The 27903-nt window shown below is 43.1% G+C and overlaps 1 pseudogene; it reads left to right on the forward strand.

Annotated features, from left to right (window-relative positions):
* The window catches only part of LOC111973555 (guanine nucleotide exchange factor VAV3-like), a 138901-nt pseudogene that overhangs the window by 17409 nt on the left and 93589 nt on the right, over positions 1 to 27903 (forward strand).

Consider the following 27903-nt stretch of genomic DNA (forward strand, 5'->3'; position numbering starts at 1 on the left):
CTCTACTATGTTCATTCGTTGATGGGGATATCCTGTGTTGAGTGACTTAAGTCCATCATTTGGCGATATGGTTTAAATATGCACATTTCATGATGTCAATGACCATGCAATTCATAAATGTCAATTATCCTGCAATTCTCAAAACCTGCAGAGAAGCAGCATATTGCTACAGAAATGAACAAGTACACAATGCATTGTTACAGATGAGAGAGCATTGCAGCTCAGATCTAGTTGGGATTTTTATTTTACCTTTATTTAACTAGGCAAGTCAGTTAAGAACAAATTCTTATTTTCCTTGACGGCCTAGGAACAGTGGGTTAACTGCCTTGTTCAGGGGCAGAACAACAGATTTTACCTTGTCAGCTCCGGGATTCGATCTTGCAACCTTTTGGTTACAAGGCCGAAGCTCTAACCACTAGGCTACCTGTAGTCTAATTTAGTAATGACAGGGGTGTGCCAACAGCATCCTCCTATAAAACAGTCTATGACAACATCCTCTCTTTCATCCAGAGTTTATCACAGAGTAGCTAACCCACTGTGTGTCAACCATGTTTTATGTCAGCCAATTATCTTAACGGGCCTCCTCGTTTGTCTCTGTCCCAGACACAGCACTCTGATCAAAAGGTTAAGATTACACTGAGTGTGATGTTCACCTCTCCCATCTACTCAACTGTAAGACGGCAGTAGCATCCATCGCGTCAGCATTTTAGCTTCACTAAATCCATTTTTATTCAGCCAACGTTATGTGGCAGGGTTTGAGGCTACTGACTCTGCCTATGTGCGGTTCTGTCGGAGACTGATCTGGATTGAAAGAGGCCTGTCTATTGATCTACATTAGGTTAATTACTTCAGATTTGGGATGTGCACTAGGCAGAAAGGTTTGGCAAGTCAGTAAACAATCTTCTTATTAATAATACTGGATGGAGTCTTGACTTATTTGATTCTGTCAGGATGTCAGGCTGCACTTTTAGACAGACAATAGCCCCATCCATTTTCAAACTCAACAAAGTTTCTGGACTTAGACAGTTATACGTGAGTCTGGCACTAAGACGACACTCAACGAGCTGTATAAGGCCATAAGCAAACAAGAAAATGCACATCCAGAGGCGGCGCTCCTTGTGGCCGGGGACTGTAATGCAGGAAAACTTAAATCCGTTTTTACCTAATTTCTACCAGCATGTTAAATGTGCAACCAGCGGGAAAAAAACTTCTTTACTCCACAAACAGAGATGCATACAAAGCTCTCCCTCACCCTCCATTTGGCAAATCTGACCATAACTCTATCCTCCTGATTCCTCCTTACAAGCAAAAACTAAAGCAGGAAGTACCAGTGACTCGCTCAATAAGGAAGTGGTCAGATGACGCAGATGCTAAGTTACAGGACTGTTTTGCTAGCACACACTGGAATATGTTCCGGGATTCTTCCGATGGCATTGAGGAGTAAACTACATCAGTCACTGGCTTCATCAATAAGTGCATTGATGACGTCGTCCCCACAATGACCGTACATACATACCCCAACCAGAAGCCATGGATTATAGGCAACATCCTCACTGAGCTAAAGGGTAGAGCTTCCTCTTTCAAGGAGCGGGACTCTAACCCAGACGCTTATAAGAAATCCCGCTATGCCCTCTGACGATATAAGGGCACGAGGTGAGACCCAGATGCAGACACGGGACTCAGATGGTTTGAGTCTTTGATATTTATTATATCCAAAAGAGGTAGGCAAGAGAATGGTTGTGGACAGGCAAAAAGTTGAAACCAGTTCAGACTCAAGGAGGTACAGTGTGGCAGGCACGCTCGAGGTCAGGGCAGGCAGAATGGTCAGGCCGACGTGTACAGAGTCCAGAAAACAGGCAAMGGTCAAAACCGGGAGGTCTAGTAAAAGAGAATAGAAAAGGCAGGAGCATGGGAAAAACACGCTGGTTGACTTGGAACATACAAGACAACCTGGCACAGAGAGCCAGGAAACACAGGGATAAATACACCAGGGATAACAAGCGAGACCTGGAGGGGATGGAGACAATAACAAGGACAGGTGAAACTGATTAGGGTGTGACAGTACCCCCCCTCTAGGGACGCCACCTGGCGTCCTACCTGGGCGCATACCTGGTTGACCGGGGTGTCAGTGGTGGAAGTCGGTGATGAGGGCTGAATCCAGGATGTCTCTAGCGGGAAGCCATCACCTCTTCTCCGGGCCGTAACCCTCCCAGTCAACCAGGTACTGGAAACCCCTGCCCCTTGGTCGAACACCCAGGAGACGTCTCACCGTGTATGCCGGATGGCCATCAATGATACGGGGAGGGGGGGTGGTCCTGGGGACAGAAGACAAAGGATTGTGAGACACGGGCTTAATCCTAGACACATGGAACGTAGGGTGAATGCGGAGGGTACGGGGTAACAAGAGACGGACAGCAGTGGAACTAAGGAATCTAGAGATGGAAAACGGACCAATGAAACGGGGGACAGTTTTCGGGACTCTACCCGAAGGGGCAGGTCCCGTGTGGACAGCCATACCCTCTGCCCAATGCGGTAGAGGGGAACTGGAGTCCGGTGGCGATCTGCTTGCTGACGATACCTGGAGTTGGTCTTGAGAAGTGCTACCCGAGCTCTTCTCCAGGTACGTCAACAGCGGGGACGAACATCTGGGCCGAGAGTACGTTGACTTCTAGTTCTTGTCATGGGAAGAGCAGAGGTTGATACCGCATGGTGCACTCAAAAGGGGAGTCCCGTAGCTGAACAGGGAAGGGTGTTCCAGGCATACTCCAGACTAGTTGTCGGATCCAGGTAGTGGGGTTGGTTGAGGCCAGACATCTTAGGGTGGTCTCCAGGTCCTGGTTAGCTCGCTCCGACTGGCCATTCGACTGGGGATGGAATCCGGAGGATAGGCTGGCCGACGCCCCAATTAGGGTGCAGAACGCCTTCCAAAACTGAGATGAGATTTGAGGACACCGGTCGGAAACCATATCCATGGATCTGGAAGACGTGCTGCACCATGAGCTGGGCCCTTTCCTTGGCAGAGGGAAGTTTGGGGAGAGGGATGAAATGAGCAGCCTTAGAGAACCGATCCACCACTGTCAGAATGACGGTGTTGCCATCAGATGGGGGAAGCCCAGTGACGAAGTCCAGAGAGATATGGGAACAGGGACGATGAGGAACCGGTAGTCAAATCAAATTTCAAATCAAATTTATTTATATAGCCCTTCTTACATCAGCAAGGGCGGTTCGTTGCTCCAGAGCCTTTCCGTTCACATTCACACTCCTGGGCCAGACTACACTCAATCATATGACCCACTGAAGAGATTAGTCTTCAGTAAAGACTTAAAGGTTGAGACCGAGTCTGCGTCTCTCACATGGGTAGGCAGACCATTCCATAAAAATTGAGCTCTATAGGAGAAAGCCCTGCCTCCAGCTGTTTGCTTAGAAATTCTAGGGACAATTAGGAGGCCTGCGTCTTGTGACCGTAGCGTACGAGTAGGTATGTACGGCAGGACCAAATCGGAAAGATAGGTAGGAGCAAGCCCATGTAGTGGCTGAAGAAGTGGCTGAAGAAGGCCAGAAGGAGCTTTCCGTGGAGTCACTGCCCAGTATAGAGGTTCTGGATGTCAGGAAGCTTGGATCAGTGKTGTACTGTGCCATACGCACTACCCTCTGTAGCGCCTTCGGTCAGATGCTGAGCAATTGCCATACCAGGTGGTGATGCAACCAGTCAGGATGCTCTCGATGGTGCAGCTGTAGAACGTTTTGAGGATCTGCGGACCCATGCCAAATCTTTTCAGTCTCCTYAMGYGGAAWYGGTGTTGTCGTGTCCTCTCCACAACTGTCTTGGTGTGTTTAGACCATGATAGTTTGTTGGTGATATGGACACCAAGGAACTTGAAACTCTCGACTCACTCCACTTCAGTCCCATCGATGTTAATGGGGGCATGTTCAGCCCTCCTTTTCCTATAGTCCACGATRAGCTCCTTTGCCTTGCTCACATTGAGAGAGAGGTTGTTGTCCTGGCACCACACTGTCATAGACTGTTCTCTCTGCTATCGCACAGCAAGCGGTACCGGAGCACCAAATCTAGGTCCAAAAGGCTTCTTAACAGCTTCTACCCCCAAGCCATAAAACTCCTGAACAGCTAATCAAATGGCTACCCGGACTATTTGCGTTGTCCCCACCCCACCACCCATTTTTACGCTGCTGTTTATCATCCATGCATAGTCACTTTACCTCTACCTACATGTACATATTACCTCAATTACCTCGACTAACCGGTGCCCCCGCACATTGACTCTGTACCGGTACCCGCTGTATATAGCCTCGCTACTGTTATTTGATTGTTGTTCCTTAATTATTTGTTATTTTTCTATTTTTCTTATTTTTGTATTTCTATTTTTTTTTACTTCAGTTTATTTTAGTAAATACTTTCTTAAAACTGCATTGTTGGTTAAGCGCTTCTTAGTCAGCATTTTACTGTAAGGTCTACTCCTGTTGTATTCGGGAACATGTGACAAATAACATTTGATTTGATTTGACTCTGTCATTTTCACATATACAACAATGGCAGTATGTTTATTGTCAAAGCCAGGTGGAATGGGAATGTGTTGTGTGGCAGCCATGTTGAAGTGTGAACCAGACATGAGCCTCTTCTGGCCTCCAACTTTTCAATATAAATGTTTAGGCCCTCTTGACAGTTTGTGGCAAACAGGTCAGGACCAGCGTTGATAAATGATAATAGTGAGACTGGAGTCTGATTCTGAGAAGACGCTGAATAGACAGGGATTTCTCAAATCGGCTTACATTTCTGTCTAGACTTAAATAAATACGCATTTAATATGAGATCGAGCTATGCAGTGAAGCAAGTCTGTCATCAGAATAAAGTGACTCATTTTACTTTGTGTGACTGTATGGTCAATCATCTTATATTATCATCCAACTAATAATCAAAATATCCCCCTTTACTCTGTTTCCAGTTCCTGTGCTTGAAGAACATCAGGACATTTCTCTCCGCCTGCTATGAGATATTTGGCATGAAGAAGAGTGAACTCTTTGAGGCCTTCGACTTGTTTGATGTGCGGGACTTTGGAAAGGTAAGCAACAGGATTCATGCACTGAGTACGTTTACCTGCAGACCAATACTTTGATATCATACTGATTGTGGCAGTATGCCGAGTACTGAAATAGTCATGTAAACACCTTACTCTGCTTTATGTTAATTGGCGTGAGGTCACGTTTTTGAATTTGTTAGACACGCAACACACCTTTTTACTCTGCTCTAATGTTAATTGGCCGTAGGTCACGTTTTGAATTATTAGCGCATGTAAACACACCTACTCTGGCTTATGTTAATTGGCGTGAGGTCACGTTTGATGTTATTAGGACATGTAAACACCTTACTCTGCTTTATGTTAATTGGCGTGAGTACGTTTGAATTATTAGACATGTAAACACCTTACCTGCTTATGTAATATTGGCGTGAGCTCGTTGAATGATTAGGACATGTAAACACCTTACTCTGCTTGTTTAATTGGCGTGAGGTCACGTTTTTGAGTATCTAGGACATGTAAACACCTTACTCTGCTTATGTTAATTGGCGTGAGATCACGTTCTTGAATGATAAGGACATGTTAACACACCTTACTCTGCTTATGTTAATTGGCGTCAGATGTCACGTTTTGAATGATTAGGACATGTAAACACTTACTCTGCCTTATGTTTAATTGGCGTGAGAGTCACGTTTTGAAGGATTTAGGACATGTAAACACCTTACTCTGTTTATGTTAATTGGCGTGAGTCACGTTTGAATATAGGACATGTAAACAACCTTACTCTGCTTATGTTAATGGCGTCAGATCACGTTTTAATTTATTTAGGACATGTAAACACCTTACTCTGCTTATGTTAATGGCGTGGAGTTCACGTTTGAATGATTAGGACATGTAAACACCTTACTTCTGCTATTGTTAATTGGCGTGAGATCACGTTTTGAATATTAGGGACATGTAAACACCTTACTCTGCCTTATGTTAATTGGCGTGAGGTCACCAGTTCTTGAATTATCTAGGACATGTAAACACCTTACACTGCTTATGTTAATTGCGTGAGGTCACGTTTTGAATTATTAGGACATGAAACACCTTACTCTGCTTATGTTAATTGGCGTGAGGTCACGTTTTGAATTATTAGGACATGTAAACACCTTACTCTGCTTTATGTTAATTGGCGTGAGATCACGTTTTGAATTGATAGGACATGTAAACACCTTACTCTGCTTATGTTAATTTGCGGTAGTCACGTTTTGAATTATTAGGACATGTAAACACCTTACTCTGCTTATGTTAATTGGCGTGAGGTCACGTTTTGAATGATTAGGACATGTAAACACCTTACTCTGTTATGTTAATTGGCGTGAGGTCACGTTTTGAATTATTAAGGACATGTAAACACCTTACTCTGCTTATGTTAATTTGGCGTAGGATCACGTTTTGAATATTAGGACATGTAAACACCTTACTCTGCTTATGTAATTGGCGTGAGGTCACGTTGAATGATAGGACATGTAAACACAGCCTTACTCTGCTTATGTTAATTGGCGTGAGGTCACGTTTTGAAATATAGGACATGTAAACACCTTACTCTCTGTTTATGTTAATTGGCGTGAGATCACGTTTTGAATGATTAGGACATGTAAACACCTTACTCTGCTTAGTTAATTGGCGTGAGATCACGTTTTTGAATTATTAGGACATGTAAACACCTTACCTCTGTTATGTTATGATCTGAGTTCACGTTTGAATGATTAGGACATGTAAACACCTTACTCTGCTTATGTTAATTGGTCGTGAGGTCACGTTTGAATGATTAGGACATGTAAACACCTTACTCTGGCTTATGTTAATTGGCGTGAGGTCACGTTTTGAATTATAGGACATGAAACACCTTACTCTGCTTATGTTAATTGGCGTGAGGTCACGTTTGAATGATTAGGACATGTAAACACCTTACTCTGCTTATGTTAATTGGCGTGAGGTCACGTTTTGAATGATTAGGACATGAAACACCTTACTCTGCTTATGTTAATTGGCGTGAGATCACAGTTTTGAATGATTAGGACATGTAAACACCTTACTCTGCTTATTGTTAATTGGCGTGAGGTCACGTTTTGAATTATTAGGACATGTAAACACCTTACTCTGTTTCATGTTAATTGGCGTGAGGTCACGTTTGTATTATTAGGACATGTAAACACCTTACTCTGCTTATGTTAATTGGCGTGAGACACGTTTTGAATGATTAGGACATGTAAACACCTTACTCTGCTTATGTTAATTGGCGTGAGGGTCACGTTTTGATTATTAGGACATGTAAACACCTTACTCTGCTTATGTTAATTGGCGTGAGGTCACGTTTTGAATGATTAGGACATGTAAACACCTTACTCTGCTTATGTTAATTGGCGTGAGGTCACGTTTTGAATGTATTAGGACATGCAAACACCTTACTCTGCTTATGTTAATTGGCGTGAGTTCACGTTTTGAATGATTAGGACATGTAAACACCTTACTCTGCTTATGTTAATTGGCGTGAGTTCACGTTTTGAATGATTAGGACATGTAAACACCTTACTATGCTTATGTTAATTGGCGTGAGGTCACGTTTTGAATTATTAGACATGTAAACAGCTTACTCTGCTTATGTTAATTGGCGTGAGGTCACGTTTTGAATGATTAGGACATGTAAACACCTTACTCTGCTTATGTTAATTGGCGTGAGGTCACGTTTTGAATGATTAGGACATGTAAACACCTTACTCTGCTTATGTTAATTGGCGTGAGGTCACGTTTTGAATGATTAGGACATGCAAACACCTTACTCTGCTTATGTTAATTGGCGTGAGATCACGTTTTGAATGATTAGGACATGTAAACACCTTACTCTGCTTATGTTAATTGGTGTGAGTCACGTTTTGAATGATTAGGACATGTAAACAGCTTAATCGGCGTCTAGCAGTTATTGATCTGTGCATGTGCTAGCCTCAGCCGATCGACCCTCCCTCTTATTACGAATGAAGTGAGTTTGGAAAAACTGAAGGTACGCATCTTAGAAAGAGTTTTTCACATGCAAACTTTAAATGTCCCAACTCAGAAACAAAAAGGTTTCGCAAAAATAAAGTGGTCCCTGTGGTAGAACGTTTATTTTGATTGGTGATTTCTTGCATTTATAAAAGAAAATGTCCCCTCAGTAGCCTGATTTCAGATGTGTCCATGTAAACAGTATTATTAGGGAACCCGTTCTTGCAAAGCATGTAAATGTTTTAAACAAACTATTATATTATCGAACTAGCCACAATAATTGTATATTATGTAACCCTCCATGCTCACTGTTTCATTGTGGATACTCTACTCTCTCTTCACATATTTTTGTTGAGTGTTCCATCTCTCAAGCTGGAAGGATCCTGTTATACTTAACTGTTGTAAGCTTGAGAACACCTTGAGAAGAATAGTGCACACGACAAAGAGTCATGTAAGGAGATTTGTACTCTGTAGTGGGCTGTTTTAGGAGAATAATGTATATCATCACTGACTGTATGAGAGAATACTACCTATCACAGTGGATTACTTGAGAACAGTATTGGCACGCTACAGTTGGACCTTCCTTTGTATGGACACACATTTACCTCACTCTGATGGTGCGAGCATTTATCATCCTCCGTAGTTACTGACACAGGACACTGCTTCAGTTTCCACTCATTAAAAAGAAAACAGTTCAGTTGTAATGGGGTTAAAAGCCTTGTTTTGTCTTGGTTCATTGTTGTGATATGGCTATGTCTACACAGGCAGCCCAGTTTACACTAATTGGTTTTTGACCAATCAGATCAGCTCAGAAAAAGATCTGATGTGATTGGTCAAAAGACCAATTACTGTGTGGAAAAAATCTGAATTGGGCTGCCTGTGTAGACGCAGCCTTTGTGTCAGCGCCTGTGTTGTCAGTGTGTGAGGGAGCCGTGACTCTTAACAGGATGCCGCTAGTTTCATGAAGTCCCCAGTGTGCTTTAATTAAAAGCAGAGGGAGGTGGAGAGGAGGGAGGCAGCTGGCCTCGGAAGTGGGAGGGGCTGGATAGATAGACAGACAGACAGAGGGACAGGATTTGTGGTGTTTGTTGCATCCGGCAGACATCTCCCGAATCAGTTAGCCTTGACTGAGCATGGAACCGTGTGTGTGTGTGTGCGTGCGTGCGTGCGTGCGTGAGACCGAGAGAAAGAGAGGGAGAGAGAGTCATAGACTGACAGACAGACAGACAGAGTTTTTGATTATGCTTTTGCCTCAATGACCTATAACATCTGTCAGGCTCCAGGCAGCTCAGTTTGGAGGCCTCTATGATCAATAGGAACGCTTAGCCTGAATGCCCAGATGGTCCTGGGTAGAAAGTCTACTAACCTTTGACCTCTAGCTCCACCTGGGCTCAGAACTCCTCAGAACTCCTCACAGCTCATCAGAACTCCTAGGGCATCCAGGAAGTTAACTATGTGGATACTACATGGAACTCCAATCTCACGAACTAATACATTACGAACTGACAAGCTAATAGACTAACGAACGAACTAACTAACAAACAAACTAACTAATTAATTAACTAGCTATGTATGTGGATCAACTAAATGGACTTTAGTAAAACAAAAAAATGACAATCATTAGGAAACCGCTAGGCTAATACACAGGTTATTTTCGATATAGGATTAGTAAAATATCCCGGAAATTGGGCAGAATCCACACAGATTTTGATCTACTTTACAGAGCAGAATATGATGTGATGGTTGGTAAAGTGTTTAAATGATTTCTCCTGGTATCCTGCTTGCTTGGGTGAGTTAAGTCATTTATAATTAAACACAGTCTGACTCTGCCAGTCAAGAAGACACTCTTCCTTCCTTCACACGCCAAGATACAAATCCCCAGAATATTCCATACACAAATCAACAGCTCCTTGTTGAATATGTACAGTATATGCAAATATAGCTCTTCTTAATCCTTTCTCTACCATAGAAAATATAACTGGAAAAATGACAGTAGCTGCTGACGAAGAATTGATTCATTTCGCCATCATAGGTGGCATCCTATTGCTGTATCAATAAGGACATGGAGAGTTGACTGATTTATTTAATAGTCTATTGATATTCCATTCTATACCATCTCTCTCTCTCTCTCTCTCTCTCTCTCTCTCTCTCTCTCTCTCTCTCTCTCTCTCTCTCTCTCTCTCTCTCTCTCTCTCTCTCTCTCTCCGCTCTCTCTCGCTTCATCTCTCTCTCTCTCTCTCTCTCTCTCTCTTTCTCTTTCTCTCTCGCTCTCGCTGATCTTTTCATGCCTTTTGAGTATGTGTGTTTATGTGTGTGTGTAAGACAGCGATAGAGACCGAGAGAAGAGAGAGATAAAGAGACTGACAGACACTGTACGTGTTACTATTTCTATTTTTTATTAAATGTTTTATCTTATCTTTAACTCTGTATTGTTGGAAAAGTACCCGTAAGTAAGCACTTCACTATAGGTCATCACCTGTTGGTTACGAAGCACGTGACAAATACAATTTGATTTGACAGACCTATAGACAGACAGATAGAGTTTTTGATTTTGCCTTAATGACCTATAACATCTGTCAGGCTCCAGGCAGCTCAGCTTGGAGTGCCTCTATGATCAATAGGAACCCTTAGCCTAAATGCCTAGATGGTTCCTGGGTAGAAACTCTATTAACCTTTGACCTCTAGCTCCACCTGGGCTCAGAACTACCCAGAACTCCTCACAGSTTATCAGAACTCTTAGGGCATCCAGGAAGTTAACTATGTGGATGCTACATGGAACTCTGAACTAACAAACTAACAAACTAATAAACTTACAAACCAACAAGCTAACGGACTAATGAACTAACTAACTAACTAACAAACCAACTAACTAACTCACTAACTAGCTAAGTATGTGGATCAACTAAATGGACTTTAGTAAACCACCAAAATTACATAACCATTAGAAAACATCTAGGCTATTTTCGATATAGGATTAGGAAAATAAATGAACTAAAGTAACTTTTTTTATTGTTACCAAACCATTAGAAAACAGCTAGGCTAATTCACTGTTGTTGTTTTTTTATATTGATTAGTAAAATATCAGACAACACCGCGTTTGATGTACAGTACATATAATCTGTTGTGATGGTTGTTAAAGTGTTTAAATGATTTCTCCTGGTATCCTGCTTGCTTGGTTGAGTTAAGTCATTTATAATTAAAACACAGTCTGACTGCTGCCAGTCAAGAAGACACTCTTCCTTCCTTCACACGCCAAGATACAAATCCCCAGAATATTCCATACACAAATCAACAGCTCCTTGTTGAATATGTACAGTATATGCAAATATAGCTCTTCTTAATCCTTCTCTACCATAGAAAATATAACTGAAAAAATGACAGTTGCTGCTAGAAGGATTGGCTCATTTCCATTCATGTGTCCCGTGGCATTCCTATTGCTGTCTCAATATTTTTAATATTGTGGGGCGGCAGGTAGCCTAGTGGTTAACGCTTCGGACTAGTAACCGAAAGGTTGCAAGATCGATTCCCCAAGCTGACAAGGTAAAAATCTGTTGTTCTGCCCCTGACAAAGGCAGTTAACCCACTGTTCCTAGACCATCATTGAAAGTAAGAATGTGTTCTTAACTCACTTGCCTAGTTAAATAAAGGTTAATAATAAAATAAGGACATGGAGGGTTGACTGATTACTTTACTGATATCACACCCCATACATCCTCTCTCTCTCTCTCAATTCAATGGGCTTTATTGCTATGGGAAACATATGTTTACATTGCCAAAGCAAGTGAAATAGATAATAAACAAAAGTGAAATAAATAATGAACAGTAAACATTACCCTCACAAAGGCTCCAAAAGAATGAAGACATTTCAAATGTCATTTTATGTCAATATACAGTGTTGTAACGATAAAGTACAAAAGGAAAATAAATAAACATAAATATGGGTTGTATTTATAATGGTGTTTGTTCTTCACTGGTTGCCCTTTTCTTGTGGCAACAGGTCACATCTTGCTGCTGTGATGGCACACTGTGGTATTTCACCCAGTAGATATGGGAGTTTATTAAAAATGGGTTTGTTTTCTAATTCTTTGTGGATCTGTGTAATCTGAGGGAAATATGTGTCTCATTAATATGGTCATACATTTGGCAGGAGGTTAGGAAGGGCATCTCAGTTTCCACCTCATTTTGTGGGCAGTGTGCACACAGCCTGTCTTTTCTTGAGAGCCAGGTCTCCATATGGTGGCCTTTCTCAATAGCAAGGCTATGCTCACTGAGTCTGTACATATTCAAAGCTTTCCTTAAGTTTGGTTCAGTCACAGTGGTCAGGTATTCTGCCACAGTGTACTCTCTTTTTAGGGCCAAATAGCATTCTAGTTTGCTCTGTTTTTTAAATAATTCTTTCCAGTGTGTCAAGTAATAATCTTTTTGTTTTCTCATTTGGTTGGGTCTAATTGTGTTGCTGTCTTTGTGCTCTGTGGGGTCTGTTTGTGTTTGTGAACAGAGCCCCAGGACCAGCTTGCTTAGGGGACTCTTCTCCAGGTTCATCTCTCTGTAGGTGATGGCTTTGTTATTGGAAGGTTTGGGAATCGCTTCCTTTTAGGTGGTTGTAGAATTTAACGGCTCTTTTCTGGATTTTGATCATTAGCGGGTATCGGCCTAATTCTGCTCTGCATGCATTATTTGGTGTTTTATATTGTACACAGAGGATATTTTTGCAGAATTCTGCATGCAGAGTTTAAATTTGGTGTTAGTCCCATTTTGTGAATAATTGGTTGGTGAGCGGACGCCAGACCTCACAACCATAACGGGCAATGGGTTCTATAACTGATTCAAGTATTTGCCAGATCTCTCTCTCTTCCTCTCTCTCTCCCTCCCCACACCTTCTTGTTGTAAAGGAGTTACTGTATGTTGATATGTCATTGATCTGTGATGAACTGGTTCTGTTCGGGCGTTTGCTTATTTAGTTCCAATAGAAGCATTTTGGATGTTCTGGCCTCAACCTTAAGTGCAGTATAGAATAGATGGCCCTTCATTTGATTTGGTGTTATGCTGTATTCTTGACACACACTGTACATTCAAATCTAATTCTTAGCAATGCAATAGATCTTCTCTAGTCAGTCGAGTGGGTTCCACTCTGTGCACATGGAATTGGATAGCCATAAAGTCAGATGGTTGCCCTGGCTATAATGCCAGGCTAGGCCTGCGTCCCAAATGGCACCGTATCTATATAGTGCACTACTTTTGATCAGAGCCCAAGGGCCCAGTTCAATAGTAGTGTGCTATGCAGGGAATAGGGTGCCATTTGGGACTCTACCAAGCTCTTCAGGTGGTAATGGAGCGGAGAGAACAGGAAATGGGAGAATCTGCCTGTCATTCACCTTCTACCGTTAGAAACCAGGCTTTTACATGTTGTCTTCACATGGGGCAGAAATACACATGGCAATATTGTTGCAATATAGTCCTACCTTTCACAAGAAAAAAAGTTACCATGATGTGATACATGCATTTTGAACTTCCATCCATGGGCTACTGAGATGTGCTGCCTGTCAACCCTGAGCATTGATAATGGATCATGCTGATAGCAGAGAGTAGGCCGTGGCCTGTAGAATAGCCAGGTTTAGACATTGCATATAATTTAACAGATCCATTTCATGTCATGCTGTTCATAGAAATTATTTATTATACACTATATATGCAAAAGTATGTGGACACCTCTCAAATGACTGGATTCTATCACGGGTGTGGCTATTTCAGCCACACCCGTTGTTGACCGGTGTATAAAATCGAGCACACAGCCATACAATCTCCATAGACAAACATTGGCAGTAGAATGACCTTGCTGAAGAGTTCAGTGACTTTCAACGTGGCTCCGTCATAGGATGCCACCTTTCCTTTTTCAAGTCAGTTTGTCAAATTTCTGCCCTGCTAGAGCTGCCCCGAGTTCCAAATTGCCTCTGGAAGCAATGTCAGTACAAGAACTGTTCGTCGGGAGCGTCATGAAAGGGGTTTGCATGGCCGAGCAGCCGCACACAAGCCTAAGATCACCATACGCAATGCCAAGCATTGGCTGGAGTGGTATAACGCTCGCCGCCATTGGACTCTGGAGCAGTGGAAATGCCAGGAGAACGCTACCTGCCCCAATGCATAGTGCCAACTGTAAAGTTTGGTGGAGGAGGAATAATGGTCTCGGGCTGTTTTTCATGGTTTGGGCTAGGCCCCTTAGTTCCAGTGAAGGGAAAACACTACAGCATACAATGACATTCTAGACGATTCTGTGCTTCCATCTTTGTGGCAACAGTTTGGGGAAGGCGCTTTCCTGTTTCAGCATGACAATGCCCCCGTGCACAAAGCGAGGTCCGTTCAGAAGTGGTTTGTCGAGATCGATGCGGAAGAACTTGACTGGCCTGCACAGAGCCCTGACCTCAACCCTATCAAACACCTTTGGAATGAATTGGAACGCCGACTGCGAGCCAGGTCTAATCGCCCAACATCAGTGCTCGACCTCACTAATGCTCTTGTGGCTGAATGGAAGCAAGTCCCTGCAGCAATGTTCCAACATCTAGTGGAAAGCCTTCCCAGAAGAGTGGAGGCTGTTTTAGCAGCAAAGGGGGGACCAACTCCATATTATTAATGCCTATTATTTTGGAATGAGATGTCTGATGAATACTTTTGGCCATGTAGTGTAATTTACTGGTTTCTCGCAGTTATTGATCCCGGGAAAAGGGAGTGGGTTTGGGAGGTAAATCTCGGTAAGCCGGTTCCCACTATTCAACCCTAGCCTAGTCTCTGTCTGCTATAGCCGTGTTTGCATTTCCCCTGCTCTCACATCATAGCATTGGGAAAACACACACAGATGCAATCTGCAGTACTTTTTTTCACTTCATTGCAAAACATATGTTTAGCACATCTGTCATGTAGACATACTGGGTAGCTCCGAGAGTGAAGGGGAGCGTTGGTTAGATGAGACAGCTGTCACAGGACTACTTATATAGGAAAGGTGCTCTATATAAAAAGTATACAAAAACAATCCTGTATGTGTCATTTTATTATGATAGCGACTACAACATCCAGGAAGGGTCATGTTTTGTAGCACATACATCATTTCAACCATACGTTGATTTCATTCTATTACTAAATACATAGTAGTTCGACAGTATTTTTGTTTGTTTATTGCAATGTCCAATTATTGAAACCATGATTATTTGTCTAATTGTCATTTTGGAACCTCAGGGGCCCTAAGCACATTGATGGTGTCCCCCTCACAAAGGGAAGAGCAGGAAGCCACTGAAGGTGTTGTAGAAAAACATGGTATCATAGAGTCCCATGTGTTGGGGAAGGACTGTGTAGATCGCATCTACCTCCTCCAGCTCTAGAATAAATGCATTGGACACATGCTCACCAGAACCTTTAAGGTCACTGGCACCCTTCAGACTAAATGCATCCTTATTCTTGTTCCCAATAATCACTGTGTTCATGTAAATTGCAGCTGTATTGGTGGTGAACACAATGTACTTACCAGTCTTTGCATTGTATGCTGCTCCAATGTTGGTGATTACACTTGTGAAGATCAGTTGGGAAGCCTGGTTAACACCAAAGGGCCCTATATGTTCATCAACTAAATCAATCAAACCAGCAGAGAAGGTGTTGGTGTGTCTGTAGGTTATGGTAGAGGAAACACATTGGGTTAGTTTGTGTGAACTTCTGGATTTTCCACAGAGTTCCATACTTACTGGATACTGCGTATATTTGTTTTACAGTACCTGTGTTCTTGCTCTCCAGTTCCCTCTATGATGTTCTCAATGGCTGTCACTCTGGCCTGCATAACTGCCTGTTCTGCAGCTTGTGTTGAAATCATAAACAACAATAGCTTTAAACAGTTTTCCAATTTTTGGGGGGTTAATGGATTTTATGTTAGTGGTAGCCTTACAAGCCAAGGCTTCTGCAAGCCAGAACGGTTCACAGGAGCAGGAGCCAATCTTCTGTTTCTGTAATGTGAGGCAGCTTGATGTACAAGTACAACCCTCTGAACAGGATGCTAGTCTATTGCAGGGCATTACTCACAATTTATCTCCTTAATGCTGAATGCGAAGAAGACATTGGGTCCCATTTTTACAGTCTTTGGTATGACTCCCAACCTTCCAATCCAGGGGAGACACTCTAACCACAAGTCCACTGAGTTGGTGGAATTACTATGTAGGAGTAACTTTAATCCTGATTGAATTCTACATTTTGCTTCAGTGCAACTGACCTACCACATTAGTTTACATTTGATCCAGACTTAACCTGATATGATCTCTTTCTTCAATTCCTCTACCTGGCTCTCACAGACTCAGTCTGGTCTGAAGGGCTGACAGCTCCACTGCTTGTTCTGGCATTACGGGAAAAAAGCATTCTTAAATCTGATGATCTGTAAATGAACAAACATTTGAATTATGCACAAATATGTATTATTACAGCACCTGCATTCTCTCTCTCCAAGTTGTCCACCTTACTAGTCAGGGTGTGCACCATGTTTCTCAGTGCTTTCAGCTCATTCCAGATGTCAATATTGGTGGCCTGGTCAGTTGTTTTTTGCGAGTTGTTTCTCCACTCTACGTGACCCCATGCCCCAGACAGACAGAACAGCAACGCTGACAGACAGAACAGCCCCAGACAGACAGAACAGCAACGCTGACAGACAGAACAGCCCCAGACAGACAGAACTACAACACCTCTCGTTTTGATATGAATAACCCTATTCAGTAATGATGCAGTCTATGAGTCTCAGTGCCCATCTGTATACACGCAAACGTTTACGTGAAGTAATACGTGAGAAAGCAACACGTTGTGGATGGAACATTTACAGAAAACACCTTGGCCGTGAGCTAAACAGMTTTTTTCTAACCAAGCCATCGCAMGAGAAATCCKCACATGGAACTTCAGTCAAACGTTTATTTTAGGTCGAAGGACCCGGAGAATAGGGAACATAGAGATTGATCGTCTATGTCTGGAAATTCTATTCTGATGTTCTTTATCATAATCAAAGAAAGAATATTGACACACACCTAAAACGTTTGTTAGGTGCTGACTAACAGAAGAATATCTCTATCATTTTAGAGACACATTCTGTCAGAGGAAAGAATGACAGGTCACCAATATAAACAGAAGCTACTGACATGTTGTTAACTCTGCTGTGAGGGCATAACTAAAGACGTCTGATCTGTCCAGTAGACCGTTTGTACATCTGCATGTCTCTGAGGGACCATACTGTAGGTCATCAATCATATGATTCCATATGGAAACATCCAGGCAGCACTTCCTATTTTAACATCAGCTGATATGATAGGAAGATATAGAGAAGAGACATTACCTCATAGACTTCATCAACCACAGCTGTAGACGGCATATTACAGTCTCTAGATGATTCAGCCCCTAACTCGGACCACAGTTCAACAAGATTCCCGGAGTTCACTGATTGGCGTTCACACACTGTGCTGTACTGTACTGTAGGCTACATGCTTTAGTCAGTTTAAGCACGCTTCAGGACAAGCAGTGTGTTGTCAATATTGAACTGTCAGCTCGCTCTTTGTACATGATGTCACGGTGGAGGTTGAAAAGAAACGTCAGCAGAGGCAGATTTAGCCACATTTTAACCATTAGAAATGAAAGAGGACCCAGCTGAGGATGTATTTTAGATAAATGTCATTGCCTTAATATTACCAATGGTGTGCTATTTAGCTTGTTCATGTTGAAAGCACACATTTGTTTTGTCATGAGTTTTAATTCCTTTATCGGGACTTAAAAGCTATCATATGTTTACTAGTGGTGAGTTTGTAGATGTGTTCACATTTATGCCTGCCTGACCAGCATTTTGAAAAGGAGGGCAAACATCATTAAGTACGCCACAGGATACTAATGAACGGTTCCTGACTCCACTTTAACAGCGCCCCCCCTCTCCTCTTATTTTCCCCCTTCTCTCTCTCTCTTTGATGTGGCCAGTGACCCTGCTGTCTCCCTCCTCACACAGAGACTATGAACTCAGCTGGTTCAGAAACCATGTATGTTGGACCACACCAGCCCTCAGGAGGAGAGGAGAGGAAAAGAGAAGAGAGGATGAGAGGAGAGCAGTGGAGAGGATAAGGACGGGGAGAAGAGGAATGTAGAGGAGAGGGGAGGAGAGGAGAAGAAAAGAGAGGAGAACAGAAGAGAGGAGAGGAGATGGGAAGTGAGGGGAGGAGAAGAGAACAGAGGGGAAGGGAAGAGAGGAGATAAGAGGAGAGGGGAAAAGTTAGAGGTAAAGAGCAGAGAGGAGAGGGGAGGAGTGGAGAGGAGAAGAGAATGGAAGGGAGGAGAGGTGAGGGGAACAGAGGATATGGGAAGAGAGGAGAATCAAATCAAATCAAATTTATTTATATAGCCCTTCATACATCAGCTGATATCTAAAAGTGCTGTACAGAAACCCAGCCTAAAACCCCAAACAGCAAGCAATGCAGGTGTAGAAGCACAGTGGCTAGGAAAAACTCCCTAGAAAGGCCAAAACCTAGGAAGAAACCTAGAGAGGAACCAGGCTATGAGGGGTGGCCAGTCCTGTGGAGGATTAGTAACAGAACATTGGCCAAAGATGTTCAAATGTTCATAAATGACCAGCATGGTCAAACTAATAAATAATCACAAGGTAGTTGTGGTGCAGCAAGTCAGCACCTCAGGAGTAAATGTCAGTTGGCTTTTCATAGCCGATCATTAAGAGTATCTCTACCGCTCCTGCGGTCTCTAGAGAGTTGAAAACAGCAGGTTTGGGACAGGTAGCACGTCCGGTGAACAGGTCAGGGTTCCATAGCCGCAGGCAGAACAGTTGAAACTGGAGCAGCAGCACGGCCAGGTGGACTGGGGACAGCAAGGAGTCATCATGTCGTCCTGAGGCATGGTCCTAGGGCTCAGGTCCTCCGAGAGAGAGAAAGAAAGAGAGAAAGAGAGAATTAGAGGGAGCATACTTAAATTCACAAAGGACACCGGATAAGACAGGAGAAGTACTCCAGATATAACAAACTGACCCTAGCCCCCCGACACTTAAACTACTGCAYCATAAATACTGGAGGCTGAGACAGGAGGGGTCAGGAGACACTGTGGCCCCATCCGATGATACCCCCGGACATGGCCAAACAGGAAGGATATAACCCCACCCACTTTGCCAAAGCAGAGAGGGGAGGGGGGAGAGGAGAAGAGAGGGGAAGAGAGGAGAGAGGAAGAGAGGTGAGGGGAAGAGAGGAGAGTGGAAGAGATGAGAAGAAAGGAGATGTGAGGGGAAGAGAGGAGAGGATAGTGGTTGATTTAGTATCTGCCTTACCAAAGAATGGTTAAATATATCACAGTCACTGAAGACAATAATCAATATCTGCTCTCTTTCTCTCCCTCTGTCTATCTCCCTCCATCTCTCACCCCCTCTCTCCCTGCTGGTGGCAGTGGAGTGCCCTTCAGTTAGTCCTCTCTCCAGCCCAACCAGGCCAGCGGATGCTCAGGGTTGGGTATCAGATGACAGCTGCTGGGTAATAGATACTTCGGGGACAGGCCAACCTACCGGGCACGCAGACAGAGAGGAAGGCCGGCAGGCAGGAAGTGTTGTGGTTGGATCTCTCTACTCAGTGAGTGTATGAAATCACATAGGGTGTGATGACATAGGTATTCACAGTGTATTTATTTATTTAACCAGGCAAGGCAGTTAAAAACAAATTCTTATTTACAATGACAGCCTACTCCGGCCAAACCTGGGCCAATTGTGCGCCGCCCTTTTGGATTCCCAATCACGGCCGGATGTGATACAGCCTGMATTRGAACCAGGTACTATAGTGACACCTATTGCACTGAGATGCAGTGCCTTAGAACGCTGCGCCACTCGAGAGCCCAGAGAGTGTATATGTGTGTGTAGGTGTGTGTGTGTGTGTGTGTGTGTGAGAGAGAGAGTGAGCGAGAGAGAGAGAGAGAGAGAGAGAGAGAGAGCGTTTGAGAGCGTTTGTGTGTAGAAATCACACTGATGTACATGACAGAGGGTATGTCCAGCTTGCATTACCGAGAATGTCCTTTGAATACTGTATAGTGTTACAAAGGTTGCTTCAAATTCAAGCTCACGTACGATAAAGTTATGCACACACTATGAGGCCCACTGAGAGTGAAAGGACATATTCGTGTTACATGTCTGAGAGTGTTATGAATGTTTATAAAACTTGTTGTTTGGATCCTGGATGCTGATTGGACGAGCAGCGTTCCAAGCCGTGCTGTATTAGCCGTCAGCGACACGTCTACGCCTGCTAACGGTTTCATCTGAAAATGATCACTGTGCCTCCATCAGAATATCATGTTCATGTTGCTGTCTGAATCGTCTCTTGTATTGATCTCAACTCGCACGTTATTTCACCTTGCTTCCAGCCTAGCATTTAGTATGGTACAGCGGGGGTTAATGGAAGCAATGCAGCTAGTGTACTGTCATTTCAGGTTCAGTGTTTGACGTGATGAGTTAGCTGAAGTTGGCTAGCTAGCTAGCATGTGGCAAGAACGTTATCCAGCCTGCATAGCAACCGTTTTGTTTAGAATGGATGACCAGTTCTTTTGGATAGCAGCTCTGCAAAAATAATGAAAGACTAGGTCGCGTCTGTAGCAACATGACCTAAAGAACTAACAAACAGATTTCTTCTGGTGGAAGAATGGTATTGTATGGATTGACTTATCAAAATAACATTTTAATGGAAATATGTAATTCGTTGTTATTTTAATCTGTTGCTATCGTGTCAGGCCGAACAATGCCATTTACTTGTGACTGTATCCATGATACAGCAGTGCCTGTTGTGCCTTAGTGCTTAAATGTGTGTAGCCGTAGGAGTATAGTCTGTATGCTGTATGATGTAGCATAACATTTGAGTCAAGGAGGCTCCTCTAAAGTGGATCTCTGAAACAGCTTGTTAGTGTGAAACACTGAAACATCCCCGGAGAACAATGTGACACACTGGAAAATCCCTGGATAACAAGGTGATACACTGAAACCTCCCTGGATAACAAGGTGACACACTGAAACATCCCTGGATAACAAGGTGACACACTGAAACATTCCTTTGGAGAGACAAGTGACAATCACTGGAAACATCCCTGGAGTAAGCAACGGTGACGACAGCGTGAAACACCCTGGATAACAAGTTGGACACAACTGAAACCTCCCTGGATAACAAGGTGACACACTGAACCCTCCCTGATACAAGGTGACACACTGAAACCTCCTGGAAATAACAAGGTGACACATGAAACCTCCCTGGATAACAAGGTTGACACAACTGAACAGTTCTGTGCTATTACAACAGCGCACGCACAAAACACCAACAGGCACACACACGCATTAACACATTAAACTGAATAGAGAGCTGTGTATTTTTTGTTCCTTCCTTCCCCGGCTGTGCTTGTGAGTACCCAGTCTGGCTGTCCAGGCTGTCCTCCACTCCTCCTATTTGGAGTTTCACATTGTCATAAAGCACAACTTGATGAATAGACGCGGACGGCCTCTCCTTTAGCTTTGCCGTGATAGAGTCTGCTGTCTGGCCCTTAACGTTCTCTCAATGTTTCTCAATGTTACGGCGGGGCTTTGAGCTAGTCTAACCGGATTCTATGAGAGTGGTTTTCACGTTCACACCTCTACGTCCCGAGACGACGAGTACGGAAGCTGAGCAGAGCAGCAGCACCAGTTTCATCGTGTAGACTGGACGATAAATCATCTAGCGCAAAGGAGACCAAGGTCGCCGTGCCTATATCAGAGGCAGGACAGGGGTGTTAATCCTGTGAATTGTACCCAGTACAGGGAGGGTGGAGGGTAGAGGTGTTCAGCGGAGGGCGCAGGCCCCAGATAGAGGCCATATCTCTGGGGAGAGAGTCGCTCATCTCTCCCTGCAGCAGAAACAGACAGGGGGAAACGGAAAGGATCCTTAAACCAACGAAGCGTCAACAGCTCGTTAGTCAACAGACAGACGGAACAGTAACTCACAGTACTCCTCTCGTCTCTCCTCCGTCCCTCTCTTCTGCCCTCTCTCTTCTCTCTCCTCTCTAATTCAATTCAAGGGCTTTATTCTCCTTCTCCTCTTCTCTCTCTTCTTTCTCTCACACACACACACACCTTGCCATACATCTTGCCACCTGTGGTGTGTGCTCATCTCTGTACATAGGCCTGATAAATGCATGGGATTGCTTATGTGTCACTCTGTATGTACACTTCTTACCTCAGTGTGTCCAGGAGCCGCAAGATCACGCACACAACACAACACACACACACACACACACACACACACACACACACACACACACACACACACACACACACACACACACACACACACACACACACACACACACACACACACACACACACACACACACACACACACACACAGGTGCTATTGTTTTGAGCTGTCAGACTAATGTACAATCTCTCTCCACTGTGTGTTCTGTCCCATGTCACACCCCTGCCTGCCTCACTCCCCCTGCAGCTGTGTGTGTGTGTTTCTGTGGTTTTCTTATGTGTGTGCATATGGTTGTGTATGCTCACGTGCACTTGTGTGTGTGTTCCATCCGCAATACTAGTCACCAGGGCAGTGGAGCAGGGTCTGATGAGGGAAGTAAACACAGTGGGAAAGGCAGTTGGACTTCCTCTCTATCCTGCTCCTTCCTGACCTAGGGCCCAGGCTCTGTGTGTGTGTGTGTGTGTGTGTGTGTGTGTGTGTGTGTGTGTGTGTGTGTGTGTGTGTGTGTGTGTGTGTGTGTGTGTGTGTGTGGTGTGTGTGGTGGTGTTTTTTCATGTAGCGCAAGGGCCCTTCGGGGTCTTACTCATGCTTCCTGTGGCAGGCTGGAACCCTGGAGGTCAGACATGTGTGTGTGTGGTGCTCACACGTGCATACTTGCAGTCCCTTCCGTGTAGCACGACAGCCCCAGACAGTCCATAGACATTATATGTTGTTTACTTTCTATACTTTCTTTAATACTCTAGTTTTCTCTACTCACTCAGATACTTCTTTAATACTCTACTGTATCTCTCTTACTCAGCCTATACTTCTTTAATACTCTAGTATCTCTCTACTTCAGCCTATACTTCTTTAATACACTAGTTCTCTCTACTCAGACTATACTTCTTTAATACTCTAGTTTCTCTCTACTCAGCCTATACTTCTTTAATACTCTAGTATCTCTCTACTCAGCCTATACTTCTTTATACACTAGTATCTCTCTACGCAGACTATACTTCTTTAATACTCTGGTACTCTCTACTCAGCCTATACTTCTTAATACTCTAGTTTCTCTCTACTCAGACTATACTTCTTTAATACTCTAGAATCTTCTCTACTCAGACTATACTTCTTTAATACTCTAGTTTCTCTCTACTCAGACTGCAAGTTCAACTCCTCTTAAAAGCTTTCACATTCTTTCATGAGGAACATTGGCTCTTCTCTCATCTTTAAAGGCATCAAGTACAGACGACACAAATGGGATTCACTGGGAACATTACAGACTTTTTGATCAACAAGTTCCTTTTGGACGAACTAAGAGCGGAGGCCGAGAAGATAATGGATAGGCCGAAGTGGGAGTTCCAGAGTGATAAATCATAGAAATTCCCACCGCGCCAGCGGAGCAAGAAGGATTCTTTACCATGCAGAGTAGTAGACCTTTTGTATGTTTCTACACTGAGTCTTTTGTCAGATGTGCAGCAGTAAGGTGGGGGTTGGTGAGTGTGTGTGTCTCAGTGGGGGCTGGTTGGTCATCCCTGTATTGATTACCAGCGGTAATGCGGTTTCGCTGTCAGTTCGGGGTCTGTCAGTCGAGGTCTGTCAGTCAAGGTCTGTCAGTCGAGGTCTGTCAGTCGATGTGTGTGGGATGTGAAAAGCTACTCTCCAGCTACCAGACACACACACACCTGAACCTCCTCTTCTTCTCATTCCAAACTCAAGGATATAACCTATAGGATAATGGTTCACACTAGCATTTATTAGACTTTTTGCTTGTGGTGGTTGAGCAGAGGCCATTTGGAAAACAGTGTGACTGTACTGTATACCATGTGTGACTCCTGGAGCAAAATAACACATATTTTTGCATTTTGGAGCCTCATGATTAAGCAAATTATAACATATTATAAACCATTTTCACTGCTTACATATCTCAGTAAATATGCTCTCACATCATCTCTTTGTGAAGAACAAGGAACATTTATTAAATAAATCATGTTTAACTGTGGTATGTTGATTACAAGTTTAATAATCCAGAGAATTACTGTGTATTTGGAAGAAAACTGAAAAATAAATGTTCCAGTCAAGAAGTGGCTTCACTGTGTCATTTGTCAGAATATGCTTTTGCACGGTGACTACGAGTTCCAGGGGAGTTTTGAATTAACTTCAGCAAAATTGTGTAAACGTAAAACAAATTATTTTTAACTCTTGTCGAACATGAAGAGCTGAGGTGACAGCAACATATGTCTTACTGAATGCCTTTAAAAACCTTGCAACTMTTGCCGTTACAATGGTAAAAGCTCTCGACAGTTTTGAGAATTTGGTTTGGTGTTTCACAATTTGACCTTCCTCAAAATCATTTCACAAGGTCCATGTCATCATTTGTAATCACTGATAGTTCCCTCATGTTCCAAACACCAAAGGAATATACACAAACATATTTCCATTGCTAGTTTTCCAGTAATAGAAAATACAACTCATGGAGTATTTTKTTTTGTGTGTTTACACAATGAGGAAACAGGGCTAGTCCGTGATAGCAGCTGGGTCTGTTCTAACCAAGATGACTTGTTCCCATTCAGTGGTACACATCATGACCAATAGGATCTACGGTACTTGTGTATACAGTTCATGTGTCCACTGTTTCTTCCCAGTGTTTCCATGTGGGTGTCAGAATTGTGATGATTTCGATCTCATAAACAGTAGGAATATCATAACCGTGGTGTGGACATGACAGACCAAACATGGAGAAGACTAAGTTCTTACTGTTTGCCATGGAAGAGGAAGGGTAGAATCCTCTTTTTTCTTACAAGTAACTAGTCAAAATAAAAATAAACGATAGTGTGATCTTGACTAGTTTCTTCTCACGGTGCGTTGTGGAGTTCCCTGAGCCTGGCGAGAGAGACTAAAACATAACTCTCTTATTCAACTCTCATCCAAAGAGGGAGATGTTTGGTCTGCTAATGTTCCTACTACGTCATTGGAAGAATTAGAGTAGATTTTTTTCAATGTTATTTATTTAACTAGGTAAGTCAGTTAAGAACAAATTCTTATTTAAAATGAAGGCCTACCTCGGCCAAACCCTAATCCTAGATGCTGGGCCATTTGTGTGCCGCCCTATGAGACTCCCACTCACGGCCTGTTGTGATACAGCCTGGAATCGAACCATGGTCTGTAGTGATACCTCTAGCACTGAGATGCAGTGCCTTAGACCGCTGCGCCTCTCGGGAGCCCCAGATACTGGTACCAAGGGAAAAACCACTGACGCAGCAAGATACAGAAACAGATACATATGGAAACATGTTTCGTGAATCTGTGTAATGAGTATGGAGTAGTGTTGCGATGGTAGAACAGGGTTTAATGGGCTCCCCTAAGGCTATGCTAATAGATGCTAACGCACATAGAGCAAAGACTTGAGATGGTTATTCGTGGCTAACCCATTATCAAGTGAGTGTGTGCAGGGAGTGCACCGGTGTTATACCATCCACAGTACAATGGGATAGTTGATAGTTGATTGTTTACCTGAATGATTAGTCCTAAAACAGTTAAGGGCTTTTGTAGTCAATGAGCCAACCTCTGAAGTTTTTAATGTAACACTTTTCCTTCTAAGTTTACTCTTTAGTTGTGGTAAAAGGAAACTCAGGCAGTTCTCCATCTCTGACTTCCCTGTTCGTTTATTTGACTCTGTGATGTCACCTTGTAGTGCTCTGCAGTCCATCCATTGGACACATTGGGAGCCACTTAGGCCACTTAGCCACTTAGCCGTCATCTCTTTCAGACACAAGGGCCTCTGGGCTCTACTGAGATAAACTCAGGCTAAAATTAAAGTCTGATCCATAGTCAACAGTACAGGATCAAAAACTCCTTAAGGAGGGGAAGCTTTCGGGAATGTACATAAAGATTTCTACTTCACTGCTCCTTAAGGACATTATATACTGTATATATATATATCATGTGGCCACAATGCTTACTCTCCCTTGTTCAGTTACGATGTCAGTATTTTAGGTCTACAATTTACTACAAGAAGCTGAATTATTGCTGCTTGGAAACATAAGTACGGTAATATGCATTAGTGGCTGCTCGGGGGATGAGGGGCTAAAGTCTTAGTCCATATTTTCACCCAAAAGGCCCCTCTGAGAAGCCAGTGATTCCATTTGTTTTATGTCAACCTGCAAAGTGTATAACATGGCTAGTATTTCAATCATGAGTTTCAAAGGGGATTTAGTCAATGGATTGGAGATTCTCCAAGACTACGGAATAGATGCCTGTGTTGGATATGGTGGATGTCTGTATGGTGGGTGGACACAGTAGGGACAAAGTATTTTGCATGATCACAGTATAATACACAATTGTATATGTGTGAAATAGGACAAATATAAGCACCCACCTAATTATTTGCATTATCATTATGATTTAGTACAATCCTCAATGAAAAAGACAGGGGTTCTTTTAGATACATGCTTGGGGACTACACTACAATAGGGAACAGTGCTTTAATGCCTAGTGACATCTCCAAGCAACAACCTCAGAGCAATGAGCCAATCACCAGGCTGGATTTCAGCAGCGTATCTTCTCCATAGAGATCCTATTAAATTACAATGTAATTCCTAATACTATGATCTTCTTACTGGTCACGGGTGCCAGTCATGTCAAGAATAATAACAGTAGATTGTCACGGTTACATGGATTACGTGGCCGTTATGCAGATGAGGTATGAGATTTGAATGAGATGAAAGGGAGGTGATTCCAGGGCTCCTCATGCAAACAAATATTATATGACGCTTCAGTACAACAAAAAGAGTATGAGTATGTACACCAGGTTATGTAGGCCTACAGTCAGACCCCATCAACACACCCGTTTGGAATTGAACCCACAAAACATGTAATTGATTACTTATAATATATTATTATTATTTTCCTCGCCAAATTGTATGTGACCAAAATCTGACCAAAAGTATTGGAAAATGCACACTGCTGGAAGATCATACATACATAGGCCTGAAGTTACTTTTACTGTAGTTGTGTGAGGAATACCTAAGTACACAGCCAATCTGTACACAGGGCAGTAAGTTGTCACTTTACACAATGCACATAGTTGCACTGTGGCACAGCTCTCCTAGTAACTAGACAAATCTCAGTAGACCCTCAGTGCCTTCCACGATGCATAATGTAGGTTTTCCTGCCTCAGTAATAGCAAATCAGGGATACACCATTGTCCTTCTGAGAGCATTAGGTCATTGAATAATGGAGAAAGGAAACTGTCACTGTGCTGCCTGGAGAAAAGGAGCTAAACTCATTAGACAATGGCTGTGTCTGAAATTGCACCCTTTTCCTTATCCCCTATTCCCTATCCCCTATGTGGGCCCAAATCAAATTTAGTGCACTTAATAGGGAATAGGGTGCCATTTGGGACACACATATAGTGAGAGGTGCAGTGTGGAGTGTTCTCATTGAAGCTGACAGTACAGTACAAACAGCTCGACTGTGATAACGTTTATACATCGAGATGCCGGTCTTGTCTCTCTTTACTCGAATGTTACGTAGCCCACGGCGGCGCTACAGTGCATTGAAGTGTTGGTGGATTTCATGAACAGGTGAAAATATCTGCTGTGTGAGGTTCGACGCTG

This window comes from Salvelinus sp. IW2-2015, linkage group LG14 (assembly GCF_002910315.2).
Source record: "Salvelinus sp. IW2-2015 linkage group LG14, ASM291031v2, whole genome shotgun sequence".
In the NCBI taxonomy this organism is placed as follows: domain Eukaryota; kingdom Metazoa; phylum Chordata; class Actinopteri; order Salmoniformes; family Salmonidae; genus Salvelinus; species Salvelinus sp. IW2-2015.